Genomic DNA, 16,367 nt, shown 5'->3' on the forward strand with positions numbered 1-16,367 from the left:
CCGCTCTTCCCCTTCCCCCCGAGGCCCCACCTGCACTCATCACCATCCTGTTCCACCTGTGCCCCCGAGACCCTGCTCGCTTCTCTCTGCCCCACTCCTCCCCAGTTGCACACCCTTAAGACAAGGGAAAAGTGGGCCTCCTGGTCATCGCGCCCCTGCTCTGATCCTAATTGGGAGCTATGGTAATTCAAATAGTACTACCCTGGTGAGGTAGGTATAAAAGTATTCCTCTTCTGGTCTTACAGATAGTGAAATCAAGGGGGAGAGATGAGGTGATGCACTCAAAGGCCTCAGAGAGAGTGCACATCAGAACCTGGTCTAGAACTCTGTAGCTCCTATCTTCTAGTACTGTGCACAGAACACCTGAGACCCTTATTGTTTGGCCTCAGAGTGTTAATATATTTGCTAAAACAAACATGCAGCTGTGCCAAACATTGAAATTGTATATAACACCATAAAGCTTCAAAAGAAAACAAACCACTCCCAGCATTTTGCTTCTCTAAGAAGAAGCAACAAATCACATTGCAATAGCCCTCCCAAGGACCCTGCTTCTGTGTTCTCAAATCAAAGCTCTGTGTTTGTTCTAAGCAGGTGACTCTGGGTGGAAAATAGAGGAGTTATTTTTGTTTCATAGCAAAATTTATTTTAGAAGTTCTTTTGGATGGGCTGGGCTGGCATTGTAGCGGCATCACAACATATCCTCTTGTGGAGAGCCAAGTTCTGAGTCACTTTCATTTGGGAGAGCATGTCAGGTCTCCAGGAGCAGCGTGGATGGACTCTGAGGAGAGCTGATTCAGTCCTTTGCTAAAAGTGGGACTGATGTGATGGAAGTAACTCAAGGGAAGAAAATGAAGGTTTCAAGAAGGGTTTGGAGGAACCCCTAAAAGAGGTAAATTGATTGAAACAGGGAGTGTAAGTTTTTTAATGTTGTCTCTCTTTCAAATTCTCCACCATGCTGCATTTCAAAGTGAAGAATAAAAGACCACATGCTTCTTTCAACCTCCGGAGACACCTAAAGTAGATAAAATGGGGTCAGAGCAATAACTAGAAGTGTCCTGGTTAATAGGTAGAGCCCACCCACCACTCCCAATCAGAACCCTGCATAATCAGGCCCTCTGAGATTTGACATTGCCTCTCTTTCATTAGCGTGTCCTGCATGTGAGTGTCTGTGTATTCTGACTAAAGTGAAGAGGAAGACAAACTACCCCCCGGTTATGGGGAACTAGAATGTGAAGTGTTCCATGACTGACAAACAGCACAAGATGACTGGAAAAGTTCCTTTTTTATTAATCTAAAATGAGAAATTGCATTGAATGTGAGAACGCAGATGTTCGACCAAGTGCATTGCAGGGTAAAAAGCTGCTGTTGCATGTCAGTGTGAAGCCCAGACTAGAATATTGTAGGCCCATTCACAATATCTTGATGATAAATTCTTCTCTGGGGAAAAGCCGTAGTGATTTGAATTGCTTACAGTAGGAGTGGTGCAAGACAACTCTATTCTTAGCCAAAAACCAAGTTGTTTCAGTTTAAGAACTCCCTTCAGTGTCAAGAGCGTGGCCATTAGAGACCACAAATTATGGTAATAATACTGTATACTTCTGTAATGTAGCACCTTGCAACTTCAAAGTGCTACACAAAAACTAACTTATTGGATTTGCATCCATTTCAGACCCTCCACCATGAGGCATGAAGGAAGGCAAATATAAGTAAAATGGGGGGAGCAAAAAACACTCCCCTGGTGTGTTTTCACCACCACCACGACAGACACGCATACAATTTGTGGATGCCCCCAAATGCCAGTTGTAGGTGGTGCTGGCTCTCTGGCTTGGCAGGGCCAAGGAGAAGCCATTCACTGCAGCATAATCCCCTCTGAAACAGGCAGATGCACCTATGGCAACACCAGCTGGAGTGAACACTGGTAGGTGTGGCACTAACTCCTGTTCCACTCTGTCCCCGACCCATGGAGAAGCAGTACGGAAAAGATGCTGCAGAGAGACAACAGCAGCAGGGTAGGCCCAAGCAAGGCTGTCCCTGCCCCTGCAGATCCTTTGGGTTTGGAGACTCTTTACTTTGGGCTGTTCTACAACACACAAATCCTCCCACGGGGGATCTGGAGCGCCTGCCTACTGCACCCCTTCAGTGGAAAGAGCATATTACTCCCTGTGTGCCTGGTCGACTGCTGGCTGATGTATTGGGGGATCATGGCCCGACCCACTTCGGTAGTGCAGGGACAGGGACTGTATGCAGGTGCTGCACAGCGTGAAAGGGGAAGAGGCTTTGTGCTTTACCCTGACCATCTTCATGCATGGGGCAAGCACAGTAAACCCTGTCCTGTATGCCTTGCCATTAGCGGTTCTGATCTGGTCCCATCTGCCTCTAGAAAATTCTTAAGGAATAAAAGAGCTTGTAATCGTTCTTGTTTTTAAAAATCTCACTCCCTGAAGAGATGGGCAGGATGAGTGTTTGAGTTTTTTTGTTTGTTTGTTTTTTTCCCTAAAACTCATGTGCACCAAGCATCCTTTATTGGAGAGTGTTTGGAATGTGGTTCTGATAAGGCTGTTCTGTTCTGGTGAGGTGGATAAGCTGATTTTCCTTGGATGATGCAGTAGCCCCTGTGCTCTCAATCCTTTAGTCCTTTTGCATGTAAAATCCCCATGGAATTCCCTCTGACCTCCCTGCACACAAAGATTGAAGGGTCAGGTCCTGCATCCTTCATTTCTTAAATGGTACTTGACCCTTTGTGCCAGAGTAGCCTTAGATATAAAACACATCAGTGCTGATTCCCAGAAGTTTGTGTTGCTAAGGGATTCTGTATGGCATAATGCCAGCTATACAATTAGAGGACTTTTGTTGTTGAAAGCATAGTTTTACGGGGGGTAATATTTGATTTGGGAGCATCAGACACAAATAGGCAGTCAAGAATCTTCAAAACTAGTATTCCCAATGGGAATCCAAGTTTAAAAAACTTCTACATGGGACTTTTGCTTAACTGAGAGAATAACTTTGGACAATTACTAAACACATCAAAGAGTTAACATAAATCTAAGTTATTAACATATCAGAAGTAAGCGTGGCAGAATTCAGTTTTATTTCTTTTTTGTGAATTCAGCAGTTAATATTGATGATTTTTAACAATTTTAATATTTTTTTTTTGTTCAGTTTTCCAGTCAGGGCTGCCTACTACTCTCTGGGCCTGCAAGGATCTAATTTCCCTGGCACTAAAGTATGGGGGAGACTGTGGTCCTGGTGGGGCAGAGCAGAGACCCCTGGCCAGGATTGGGAGGAGGACAAACTCCTGGACATGGGGGAGGTCATTCTGCTGCTGAATAGTTTCTGCCAGGTGACAGATTGTGAGTGAGTGGGGCCGTGGCAGCAGGGCTGCAAAAGGCTCCCTGCATGGCCCCAGAACTGGTATACTATATCCCTGTGGGTATGGGCTACACTCAAGGACTGCTGTGAATGGATATTGTTTTCATATGACATTGACCAATGAATACTGACTTAAACTGAATATGCCTAGCCTGCATGTAACCTTGTAGCTATAAACATACTGTCTAACAGCTGGTTTAGCTCAGTCTGCTGCTGGTAATAACAGGGAAATGGATGAAGTGACATTGTAATCTCCTGTAGCATGTGGTAATGCTTGGAGGTATGCCCACATTACCTATAGTGTACCTGCCAGTCAGGCCAAAGAACACCATACCCATGCCTCTTATGCCTTAGGGAATCTGACCCATAGAAAACTCAAACAATGGGGGAGAGAGGGTTGGCACAGGAAGAATCTCTATAAAAGCTACTGAGAGTCTTGCACCTCAGTGCCCTTCCCGCTCCTAGGGCACCCTAACTTGTAAAGGAGGGGGGAGGTTTAGCACTATCCCTTGGCTGCTAGTCTATTCTCTGTGCTCTGGGTTTACAAGTATAGTACAGCCCTGAGGGAAGTAATCTAACTTAGTTAAGCTGAGTTTTGGAAATAGGATTGTAGTATATTTTTACTCTATAAGTAATAACCTAACAGAACTCTTCAGACAGCCTACCTTCAAAATCTACAGTGATAAGGGTCCTCACTGTCCCAAGATAACATTGTTAATGCATATATCCATCTGCTCAAGCACAAATTCAATATTTCCCATCTCCACTGAAGACCTAACTTTCTACTGTTTATTTTTTCATCTTTGAATAATCAGATGCTTACTGCCTTTTACACTTGGCTGGATTCTTCCACAGAACTCCTGCTGACTTGACACTGGTGCCAGATTGCTTGAAGCCAGAACACCAGATGGCTGCCTTATCTTTCACTCTTAGGCTGCATTTTCAAGGGCTCCTCCTGCTTGCCAAATTCAGTATGGAGTCCAGTCTATCCAACCCACCACAGCCCCTGTCTATTGTGGGTAACAGTTTCCTTCCAATGAACTGTATCCTTCTATTTATATAATGGATAAAATTCCACACACTTTTCTGTTAAGATAGAGAGGTGGTTCCCTAAAACTTTTCAGGTTTAATTCACTAAACATTGGTTGAAAGGGGGGATTTGGAGCCAGGCACTGATAATAGGCAAAGAGCCTTTCACATCTAGATTAGCAGATTGAATCTCAGCCAGGTTGGTCTAACTGAACATCATTGCCATATAATGGCATTTGGATGGTCTACATGAAATGAGACACAAAGTGGGTGAGCTCATATCTCTTATTGGACCAGCTTCTGTTTGGTGAGAGAATGAGTTGTGTCACATCTATTTCTAGTGGGACAGGTGTCTGCGTCAGAAGAGGTGCTAGCTAGCTAGCTTTCATGTTGAAAGGCTTGAGGTGGTCAAGGACTGAATCAGCATGAGCCTAAACTGCTCCCTCAGCCCAAGCAAGCATCCATTTCAGAACAGGGTACATTCACACTGGACATGGTGATCTGAGGAAACTTGCATGCAGGCTGCCTGTGTTCCCTGCCTAGGGCTGAAGTGGGATTTCAGTGATGCATAGGCCTTGAGCCTGCACTCTGTATGTGCCCTCTCTGAATAAAATGGAGCACATCAGTCTCCAAGGCTAATTAATAGGAATATTTTTTTAAAAATTAGTGGAAACAGACTGTGATCTAGCATTCCTCACTGAGTTAAAGTTCCTATTTGTGTGAAATTGCTGGCAATTTTACCTAAGAAAGGAGCAGAGGATGCTATCCATAAGTCCTCAGAGGTAGAAGTCAATATTTTATTAGCAGACTGTCACACTGAGACATACACACTGCAATCTGAGGTGTGATTTGCAGCTCAGGTAGACATATACACAGCTGCAGATATTAGGAGAGATAGGTGGTGTGGGTTTTAGCTCAGGCTGTACAAGTATGCGAGGGACATTGGGTACCTACTCGCATTTTGTTGAAGCCTGCACTGCCGCATCGACTCTGCAATTTTTAGCCATGCTAGTGTAGGTGTGTCTACAGTGTAAACGTCCTCTCTTGTTCCCACTGGTGATAGCACTGGTAGGAATTTTTGTCCGTGTGAGAGAGGGTCCAAATTCAGGCAGGGTTCAGATGGAAGCAAACTCATAGGCCAGTGTCTTTCTCTTCCTCAACCACTTGCCACCTTCTCACTTCTCTTGAGGGGCACTGCGACCCATGAACCAGGTCACAACGCCCATAGTGGGCAGCTAGGCCCATCCCAGTGGCAGAGAAGCTGCTGCCATGGGGTAAGCTTGCTCTCCACTGCTCCCTTCACCCCAGGCCTGAGACCCATCTAGAACCTTACTGTGCCCCTAGTGGGTCACAATTTATTTCTTGGGAAACACTGTGCTAGATGATCAGTAATATCCCTTCTGGCCTTAAAAGCTCTGCCTCTGTGAAAGTTACAGTAGCTCACAAATTCTAAGGGCATGTATGGGGGAGAATGTATACAACTTTGTTAATACATATTTTTAAAATAAAAAAACTGGCCTAAAGTGAATATAAAATATTTTGTGATTCAAGAATTTGGAAAAGAGAACTATGTTAATCTGTTCTAGCTGAGTGGTGGGTCTCACGTGAGGTCATTGTGAGTTCTGATTTTTGTAAGGAATGCTGTATCCAAATATGTAAGCTACAGAAACTCTTGAGATCACATCATATCATTTCTGGTATGAATAATCTTTAGAACTCATAACGGCTGCTAATAAGGAATTGCTGCTGCTGCACTAAACTTCTTCCTTTTACCACCACCTTCACCACAATCTAAAGGCAATGTAGTCAAAAGGCTAAGTAGCTAGCAGACATGTCACTAGCAACCCAATATTCTAGAAAAATGTTGGAGGGATTCCACTCTAATGCTTCCCAGAAGGTGAGTATGGGACAAATTCTGATTTCACTTCCAAGACTTTTATACTAGTAACTACAATGAAGTCAATGTAGGTAGACCTCTGATTTGCATTGGAATAAATGAGAGAAGTGTGAGGCCCTGTAGTAAACATGGCCAATTTTGGGGGGGTGGGGGGCAACGGATCATATCTTACTCTCTATTCAAGTGGAGAGTACTATATTTAGAAATGCTGCAGACTTAGAAATCAAATACTATGTGGATATGAACAGCCACCAATTCAGTTCATCATAACAGAAGTCCTTTGTTTGATTCTTGAGATTAGACTAAAATTCTGAGTCCTCTAATCCAACATAGAATTTCCACAGCTATCTAGATCTTTTGACAGCGGTAGTTAATGCAATTACTGGATCATAATACCAAAAAAAATTACAGAACTTCTTTGAGAGTTTACTAATATTCATGTTATTTCCTTTTTTTCCCGAGCACTATTTGTCAGTTTGGCAACTATTACTCACTTAAAGTATGTGGGAAAGCTTATAAGTTTCTCGATCTCTTCGTGGTACCAAGCAAAGATTTAGGTATATGACTGGGCATCCTGTAGCTAAAACAGTGGGCGGAAACTAGAAAATGTAGTCTCCCTTTTGCATACGCCTCTTAGCTGTTAGAACTTTAGGTGCAAACCTCTAAAGAGCTTGAAGTGTACATTGGAAAAGCATTCAAAATTCACTTATCTGAACCTTTTATGAGCTCTCCACATTAGGTTTTGATGCAAGACTCCTGGTTTCACACAAGTCAGAAATGGCACGAGAACCATGTGTTTTCTTTTTGTGGTGTTTCAGTTCTTCCAAATGATATCAGTAGAGATGAGTGAAAACTTTTCTTTCTAAAGGAAGTGACCTGAAAATGTTTGGCCCTCAAAGGTTCAGTTCAAGTCCTTTTTGACTCAGTTTGCTCATCATTCTACCATGTAAGGAATGGGAAAATGTGCTTATATTTGATATTTGTGAAGGAGCCTCTTGGGCAGCCATTAAATATTCAAATCTCACTACAAACCAGTGATGCCAACAGGACACCTAGCCCTATATCACACATGCTCTAGTTCACCCCAATACCAGACTCCCACTGTTTACTAATCTACAGCCCCCATCTGTGCTGATAATGAACAAGAGGAAATGGAAACAGCAGGGATTATAAACTATTGAGTAGTCCCCATTTCCATGTCTGAACATAACTCTCAGCATATATTGCCTACCATACACATGCTTTGAAGTTTGAACACCACTCTATTAGTGTCCCAATTCTTGTGATATTGGAAGATTATTGGTTTTGTTTTTTAATATTCAACATTAAGAGAACCTGTCCTTAAAATATTTGTGTATATGTTGGCCTTTGAGTGTTAAGGTAAAGCAGTATGTTAAGTAGTTACGGTTGCTATTTAATTAAGAATGGAAGTAGGAGGTTATTTAGCCCCTAATATGAAAATGCTGTCCTTTTAAGAAACTCATCACAGGGTCATTGTAAATATTTTTATATGTTAAAATGCTTTCTTTTATAAATGAAATAGCTTTTAAGATATATATATATATAGCTTTGCAAGCATTTAAACAACATTCTGTCAGTAATTCAGATGTCAATCCGAAATTGCTTCAGACAAGAGGATGAGATGAAGCATGTGGAAATAAGATATAACACTACTTACTATATTTTGAAGTTCCTCAGAAATATCCAGTCAGGTATCTTTATATGGTTCTTTACTTAATTGTTAGCAGTTCCACATTCTGTAGTGTTCCTGCATTCATGTATGTCTTACTTTTTCAGGACCAGTTATGGCTGTGATGGGAACATTAGAAATAGAAAATATTTCTCATAATATTTTACTAATCAGTGTGTATGCAGACTGTCATATTAGTTAAGTATATGTGAATTTCCACACAACAGATATGCATGGTCCAGCTCTCTGAGGCAGGCACTAGATCTGGCGTATTTACCACAAGTAAACTCTGGGACTGAGTATTCCCCATTTGTGCATATTGCATTATCCGGTATACCCACAAGTATTTTCCTGAACTAGTTGTGCACTTGTTTTCAAGTCAGAAACCTCAAACATCCTATGATTTTCATTCTATACTCTCAACCCATCTGGGACAACAAACACTGGTATAAATGTCATGGGTACTAGCATCTTACAATAGCATATCTGCTTGTGTTAATAATGGATTGTACACAGTACTGGTACACATGCTAATAAGCTGTACAGTGACCTTTGGCCCAAAGGTTCAATCAGTCTGTTAAGTGTGCTGGTGTGGCAAAGTATCATAATATGACATTGCAACCACAGTCCTCAGTGGTGTGTATTGCCATCCTCTTTGCTACATCCACGATTCACTCAAAATATGGGTGGTCTCGTTTTCAATTGTAAGTTACTGTTGCATCTTGTAGTATCAATGAGGGGATTATCAGGACCAATTGTAAAATCTGTCCTTTCCTGTAATTTACTGTCGTGTTACTGCATATGCCACCCCTTCATTGGTTATATGGGTGCACATCAGGAGGAACTTAAGTATGTCCTGCCCTCAAAAGAGGAAGGGATGACTTTGTTTCACAGTGTATAGGACACACCACATTAGTTACAAATGATTGGCTCACCTCATAATGTCTTGGGTTACCATAGGGAATCCCCTGCAAGGGACAGAAGTACTCCCAGATCTACTGGAGCAGAGCTTCCACATTGCTGATGTGGATGATCTGTATTATGAGAGAGGAGAAACCAATAGCTTGTCTGTGGGAGATGGGCATAATGGCCTTCAGATTCATGTTTCCTTCCATATTTTGAAGATGTGAGGGCAGACCTGACAGACAACAGGCTAGATCCTTAGGCTACAGTGGTGGCTCATAGCTGGATCTGCTGGTTTCTGGGTGCTATGTGGGAGGTGTAGTAAATTCCCCTGATGGCACAGGAGTGGTATAGCTAGAGCTCCACCCCAGAACAGGGAGAGTAATGTGGAGTGCTGCTGCATTCTGATCTCTGGCTGTGGCATGGCTCCTTGGGAACAACTGTGGTCAGGCATAATTTTAAAGCCGCTCTGAGGGCACAGAGCTACGTATGCCCCTCCTCACCCCCCCCCCCCCCGAGCTGCACCAAGCTAAGCTCTGGCACAACTGAGGATCTAGCTTTCTATCTATAACTAGCAGTTCCCATGTTAAATGTGCCATTATAAATGTAGCCCTTTTTCATGTAATAAAAAAAAATCACCACTTGTCAGCAGTGACTGTTACTCTTGAAAAACTTCTAAAGGATCAGTTTCAGCTGAAGATGAGTACAATGGAGCAGTGTGTTGTGAACAAACAAATAGCAAGTTCACGAACTCTTCAATTTCCCCTTACTCCTCTAGTGCCGAGGCATACAGAGCAGAACGTCTCAGCATGCTCACAGAGAAAGATTATTCTTACTGAAGGCATTTCACAGTGCTCTAAATCATCTTCCAATATAGGTAATACTAGGCCCTTTATTTGGTCATATGGGCCCAGATTTTCCATGGTGGGTGCAGCAAGGGTATCTGCAAACATAGGGTTGAGGATGCATGCACACAGTGCAACCACAGGAACTTGCAGGTGCATGCACAAACAGGCACTTGTGCATGAAATTCCCATTTTGAGTCCACAAGTACTCATTTAGCAGGCAGGTGCCTATTTTCCAGTGACACTAGTACACACGTTTTTATGGGTGTAGTTGTGCCTTTCTCCTGGAAAAATATTATTCTCTGTGCTTTCATGGAGGATTGTTTACATAACATCCAGGAGCCAAATTTTCTTAAGTTTTGAATTGGCGTTGCTTTCCCGGTTGGAATGGATCTGTTTCTTTCTGAACTCCTTTTACACCACAACAATTTATACCAGTTTGGGGCAATTTTCCTAGTGATAAGAGCGCAGGGCTAGGAGGCAGATCTGTTTGCCAGTCACTCACTTTACGACATGAGGCAGGTTTTCTGTACTTCATTTTTTCCCATCTGTAAAATGGGTTTACTACTTCTCCATTTGAGGTAAAATGTTTTGAAGTCTTCAGATAAAAGGCTTCTTATGTAAGTATGTGGACACAGCACCCATTTCATGAGGACAGAAAATACAAACAAAAGTAAAAATGGCTTTTCCAGGAAGTGGGGAGGAGTCTATCATCTCTTTTAGATGAATGATTCCTTCCACATTTCAGAGAACTTTGGGCAGACAGAATATATGTATTAAGAAATCACTCTACACTGTTGCCTCTTTTAGCCTGAGCAGTTAGCCAATATTTGGGGCCTTGTCAGATTGTTTCTGTTAGGAGAAATTAATGCAATGATTCAGCTATTTCCTTGATGCATTCTTGTTAATTTATCCCCTAATTTTTTTGTTTTTTTTGCAAAAGTCTGGTTTTCTTGAACATGGTAGAAACAAACAGGAAGCGGTTTCCTCATCCAGAAATCCAAGTCTGCCTTCTCGGCAAGTACTGTGCCCAAAGCTCACTCTCTGGGCTTCCTCCCAGGCCACACTCCCATTGCTTCTCTCTCTGTTTGCACACTTTTTCTCCTTGCTTTCTGTTTTTTTTTTTCACATACATAGATACATGCAATGCCCTGGCCCCTGCATTTGCAGTGAGGCTCTAGGGAAACCTCTCAGTCCATATGGCTTAGCTTCTACTTAGGCTTTGCCATGGTGGCACTTGTCTTCAGTGGTGGCTTCTATTGTTTCAGTTATCACAAAACAAAGAGGCATTTAATTAGTCCTTCAGTTAGCCTAAATGAAGGATGCTTAGGACACCCTTCTGTTCTTACCAGGTCTGTGATTGATGGCCACCCTTAACACCTTCCAGCATATCAATATTTTGTTTCTCCTCTTTCCATGCCTTCTCTGCTCCATTTGCGATGGCAGCTTTTGATACTCTTTCTCTCAGAAACATCTGTGTCTCCTTCCATGGTGCCACTTAGGACTGAAATGCTCTTCCAAAATCTACTTCTCAGGTCTCCATTCTTGACTTCAAATCACTGATGCAAACACACTTCAAAAACACTAACTACTGAGTAACCATGTAATCATATCCAGGACTTACACCATCCCTCTCCTACCCGGTGTATGTTCGTTCTAGGGTGACCAGACAGCAAGTGTGAAAAATCTGGATGGGGGAGGGGGTAATAGGCACCTATACAAGACAAAGTCCCACGTATCGGGACTGTCCCTAACAAATCGGGACATCTGGTCACCCTAGTTCTATCCCAGCTTGTTTGTCAAGTCCATCGTTAGCTGGAGTTACTTTGGATGTACACTGCTGTAAATGAGAGGAAAGTTTGGCCCTATATTTTCAAAGCACTTTTTAAGCATTAAATAAATTACTCCTACAGCAGCCTTGTGAACTAAATAAATTATGGCGATGGAATGATGTGTATGTCTTAGTCTGTGCTGAAGACAATTATTTTCCCAAAAAAACAAATTTCTACTACCTACTGCCTCTGTGCAAAATGAATACTTCAAGCCTAAATACTACCACTCTTACAAGCCTATGACCAAATATATTCAGATGGAAATTTCCCATAACCATGTGCTATTGCATCAGTGCAGATCTACCTAATTACTGCCTGATGAGGCCACTCATGCTTCCTTTAAGAAAAAAAGCCAGCTAATGAGATTGTAACAGCATCAGAATATCAAAATGCAGCATTAACGTAAATGAGCAGCATACAGCGATCCATTCAGTCCCTTGGGAACAGCTCCCAAAAGAAATGTACTGGGTGTCTTTCTGGCTATGCAGAAATGTATGAATTGTTCATCTTGACATTGCGGTTAAGTATGTTTGTAGTTTTTCATATGCTTCTGCCCAGTAAGTGAGGCAAGTTTAACAAGGTGCGGTGAGGAAGTGTGATGTCACATGCAGCTCTTACAGGAAACAAGCTAGAAGATATTTAGGGGAACTTCAGTATTTGGTGATTTCCAACGGATTAAACAACACAGGTTAGTCTTTCTGAAATGGCTGTTTCTAACCTCTCTAAAGATGTGTTACATGCATTCTTAAAGGTCCCTTTTAACAGTTGGCTAGGAGGGCTTTAGCAGAACACTTATGTTGGTAGCTGTTTGTAAGCGTGAGCTATTACAGAACAAATATGGAGGCATTATTCTGAGCATGAAAAAGTAGTATTTAGCATGGCGTGCTGCATTGGGATGGTGTAGACTTGAATTGTTTAAAAAATGTGAATTTATTAAATCAGATTTACACTGTGGAAACACTACTACTGTCTGGCTTTTGTTTTGTTGTTGTTGTGGAGGGGTCTTTTTAGATTCTTTATATTGAACAAAGGAATCCATTTTATAAAACTAAAGTTCAGGTGCTAATAAATACAGTAAAGTGCTTTTTGAAAGGTAGGTAGAAGTTGTCAGCTATTGTAAGAAATTTTGATATTAAGTGAAGAAAATCTACAATTCCTTTACTTTTAACATACATAAATTCTTGTTTATTCACTTAGTACAGGATTCTTACTTTCCTTTCTCTCCATTCTGCTTTTTTCCAACACCCACCCTAGATTCTCTATGGAGATTCTATCTTAATCTTTCCTCTACTTTGAGTTTTCCATGCTTGGAAATTTGTAAGTGTCTGAAATGAAACTGAACCAATGTCTTTCATGTTCCACCTGGAATACACAGGGAAGTAAGTAGACAGAATGAGATCTTCATTTTAAATTTCCAGACTAAATTTTTCTTTTAAGGGGTCAAAAGACATGTAAAAATTTAAACATTACCAGAGTGTTGTAGTTTAAAAAACTAAAATTTTGAAAGTCAGAAAACTCAGCACGGAAGTTACAAATAAAATAAACCTCTGAAAGGCAGGAAATAGAATGTTCTAAAAATCTAAGCGGAGATCCTGGAAATCAAGATAGTGACATATCCTTAACTGAGTAACTGCATTCTTACTCTCATTTATCCTCCACTTGGTAATGGGACAATTCTGGTAATGAGCCATGAAATAAATGTGTCGTCTTCTTCATGTATGAATTTCAAAAGTGTGGTCTCTTCTGATGTACAGTGAAACTAGCTCTGTCTCCAAGACTATGTGGAGAAGTTGTAGCCCATGCCCTGTTCAGGAAAGCTAATGGAAGGTCTGTCTTCCATCCTTTTACTGGCGGGTGCGATAATGGGAGTTTGTATTAGATGTGGGGTATGATGGTTGGAGGCTGAAGGGGAAGTGTGAGAGTAAAGGTTGGAACTTCAACTGAGTGTTTCTAAGACTTGTTTCTCCCCAGCACTTTTCAGTAGTGATTTTATTGAAAAAAACTATTTTTGTTCATTCCTTTAAAAAAAATCGTATTTCCATATGAGCTGTGTGCCCTATCCCTCGCCTCAGTCCTAAGGTAGGTGTTAAAATCATTGAGCAGTATGTCAAGGACCACACTGTCCCTTGCCTGGCCATGCAAGGCTGTTCGTCCCACTTGCCCCTGGATAGCAACACAAAGTCCTCTCACAATGGCTGTTCCTGTGCTGCTCCTCCTCTCCTCATCCTCGCAGCACATGGAAGCTCCTTGCATAGGTCCTACATGGAGCTTTGAAACTCTGCAAGGCAGAAGCTCCTGCAGTCCAACTTCTGTCAATCCTTACTTGGGTAACTTCTGCAGAGTTTAGAAACCCAGGAGGCTGCAACCAAAAGCTATTTGATTCAGGTCTGAGGAGTTTTTAAGCTTTGTTAAAAAGGCACTTAGTCCTAGCTGAGTTTCCCTGATCCTGCAGAACTCAAGGTTTGCAAGTTCCCAAACTCATTGAGAATCTCTGCTCCAATGAAGTATGTAGTCTTTACCAGGACTCTGTAGACTCTCTAAAACCCAGGTACTTCTCACAGGTTCACCGATAAAATAAGCACCCCTACTCTTGCAAAAATAAATAAAGGCACCACTCCTCACTGAGAACAGTAGAATAATCTGAATTATGACATTTGTCTGAATTATAACATACCCCAAAAAGATAGGAAAACTTTCTTTTAAACAATACAAAATTTTGGTTGTTTTTCAAGTGCCTTGTCATGTTACTGACTAGACTTTCAAAAATCACCACTTCCAACATGGGACTAAACAAGAGACATTGATGGCAGAGTGGTGTAGCAAGAGGATAGGTAAAAATTGGACATATAATGGAAACTTCGTCACAGTATGAACTATAAAGAAGTTACCATCTCTCCTTGATAGCTAATGAGTGAGTTTCATGGAATTGCCCTATTCCTAATTGTTCTGATATTACATTGTGAAGAGAAATAATAAACAAAAGTAAAGCATAAGAATGGCCATACTGGGTCAGACCAAAGGTCCATCTAGCCCAGTATTCTGACAATGGCCAGTGCCAGGTGCCCCAGAGGGAACGAACAGAACATGTAATTATAAAGTGATCCATCCCCTGCCACCCATTCCCAGCTTCTAGCAAACAGAGGCTAGGGACGCCATCCAATTTTCCATCTTCAGACTGTTGTTTTAGTTAAAATCCCAGCTCCTGGAATCATAATATATACTGAGAATTTCAGCTTTCAGTGGAAGAAGGGGAAAAAAAAGTAAGGTTCTACCCATCATTGTCACAGAGAATAGATAGAAGCTAAAGGCTCAAAATCAAGAGGCAAATAAGACCCAGAAAGCTGGTGTGTAAGTCAGTCTCTTGGTTTTTGAATGCATGGATTTGGCAGTACTGGAAAATGTTAAAATAAAACTGTCAGTCCATAGGAACAGTGATATTTGCATGGTGTGTGTTCTCTTAGTCAGAGATCGTAGGCTTGACTCCATTATTTCTGTGCAATTCTTGGTAGTGGGCACATCAGTGGCTGGCAGCTTTTTTGTTAAATATGATATAAGAGTGATTAAATCATGAGTTCTTCCCAACACAATGTCCTCCCCCCACTCCCCCTACTGTCTGCTCCTTTTGTGCTCAGTGTGAGGTTTAGGTTTTGTCTACATGGGGGAGAGCTGCACCAGTTTAACTAAAGGTGTGTCTCTAAAATGATTTAGTTAAAACAGTGCAAACCCCTGGGTGGATGTTATTTCAGCTTAATTCTGGTTTAGCATAAATCAATTAGGAATTAATGTAAACTAAATCAAAATATGCTACTCTTAAATCAAAATAAGTGTGTCCACACTGGAGTTTGCAACAGTTTTTTAAACTGATTTAAATACAAATTTTGTTAAGCGGCTGCAACTTTCTCATATAGTCAAGGCCTAAGTTTCATTCTGCCACCAAGAGTGAAGGCAATGACCAGAACAATTGGAAGAAGTACAAAAGAAGTACAGATTTAGAAATGTGCTGAATTCCCCCCACAAAACGGAGTAACAGGAGTGTTCAGCACATTTATTCACTTACCAGTTCCTGCTGTGTGTGAATCCAGCTTGCATTGTGCTGGTGACTTCACACCTGTCACAGAATAAATTGCTATGGCATGAAGCTGTCCCATCCTACAGGTTCAGATGAGTGAACAAAAATGCATAGCACTGTAACTAATACGTATCTGAACCCAATAGGCTAGAGTCAGAAACTAGAGCAGGCTTCCACTGTGCGTTTCACTTGATTAGTATAGTTTACCCAGGGGCATCATATGGAGCAGGAGTCAGTCTGGATGTTTGACCAAAAAATATAGATAAATTTTTTGTAAGTTGTTAACTTGCTGAATGATCCCCTTATCCTACCTGGAAAGGCATTCACTACACTATTCCAGAATCACTGGATTTTTAAAAAGACTATTTTCAGGTCTTTTTAAAAAGCCATTTCATTGCCCATAGTAATGTGCCCCATCTGCTGAGTTGGTCAACAGTATCTTTTGCTTGCTGTGGTATTTGCAGTACTTCCCTCACATGCCTTGGCCCCTTCCCCCCGTTTGAATTCAAGTTCTGCAAATCGTTCCTGTTTAAGCAGCTCTTCAGTGCGGGTGGAGGGTGTGGGGGTTGGTTTCAACTTTCTCAAGCTTTTTTCTATAGTATTAAACTTCAAAAAAGCCTATTTATTATGAAGCTATTCAGAATCTTGGTTCCTTCAGGGGGGCAACTGCAGATGCACCATTCAGTGTCCTCAGAACATACCCACCCGCACATTCTTGTTGGTCTGATTCTGC

The 16,367-nt window shown here is 41.6% G+C and overlaps 1 protein-coding gene across 5 annotated transcripts in view; it reads left to right on the forward strand.

The window, feature by feature from the left end:
* WIPF1 (WAS/WASL interacting protein family member 1) overlaps positions 1-16,367 on the forward strand; it is a 79,397-nt gene that overhangs the window by 11,757 nt on the left and 51,273 nt on the right. For 2 of the 5 annotated variants that reach the window (XM_075070106.1, XM_032784548.2), the window contains exon 1: positions 12,174-12,253. The exons of 2 other annotated variants lie outside the window; for them this stretch is intronic. The gene's annotated coding sequence lies outside the window, so the exon portion shown is untranslated. Of the gene's footprint in view, positions 1-7,901; positions 8,008-12,173; positions 12,254-16,367 lie in introns of those variants that run through there. One more of the 5 variants, XM_075070105.1, reaches the window with a different exon arrangement.

This window comes from Chelonoidis abingdonii, chromosome 10 (assembly GCF_003597395.2).
Source record: "Chelonoidis abingdonii isolate Lonesome George chromosome 10, CheloAbing_2.0, whole genome shotgun sequence".
NCBI classification, from domain to species: Eukaryota; Metazoa; Chordata; order Testudines; family Testudinidae; genus Chelonoidis; species Chelonoidis abingdonii.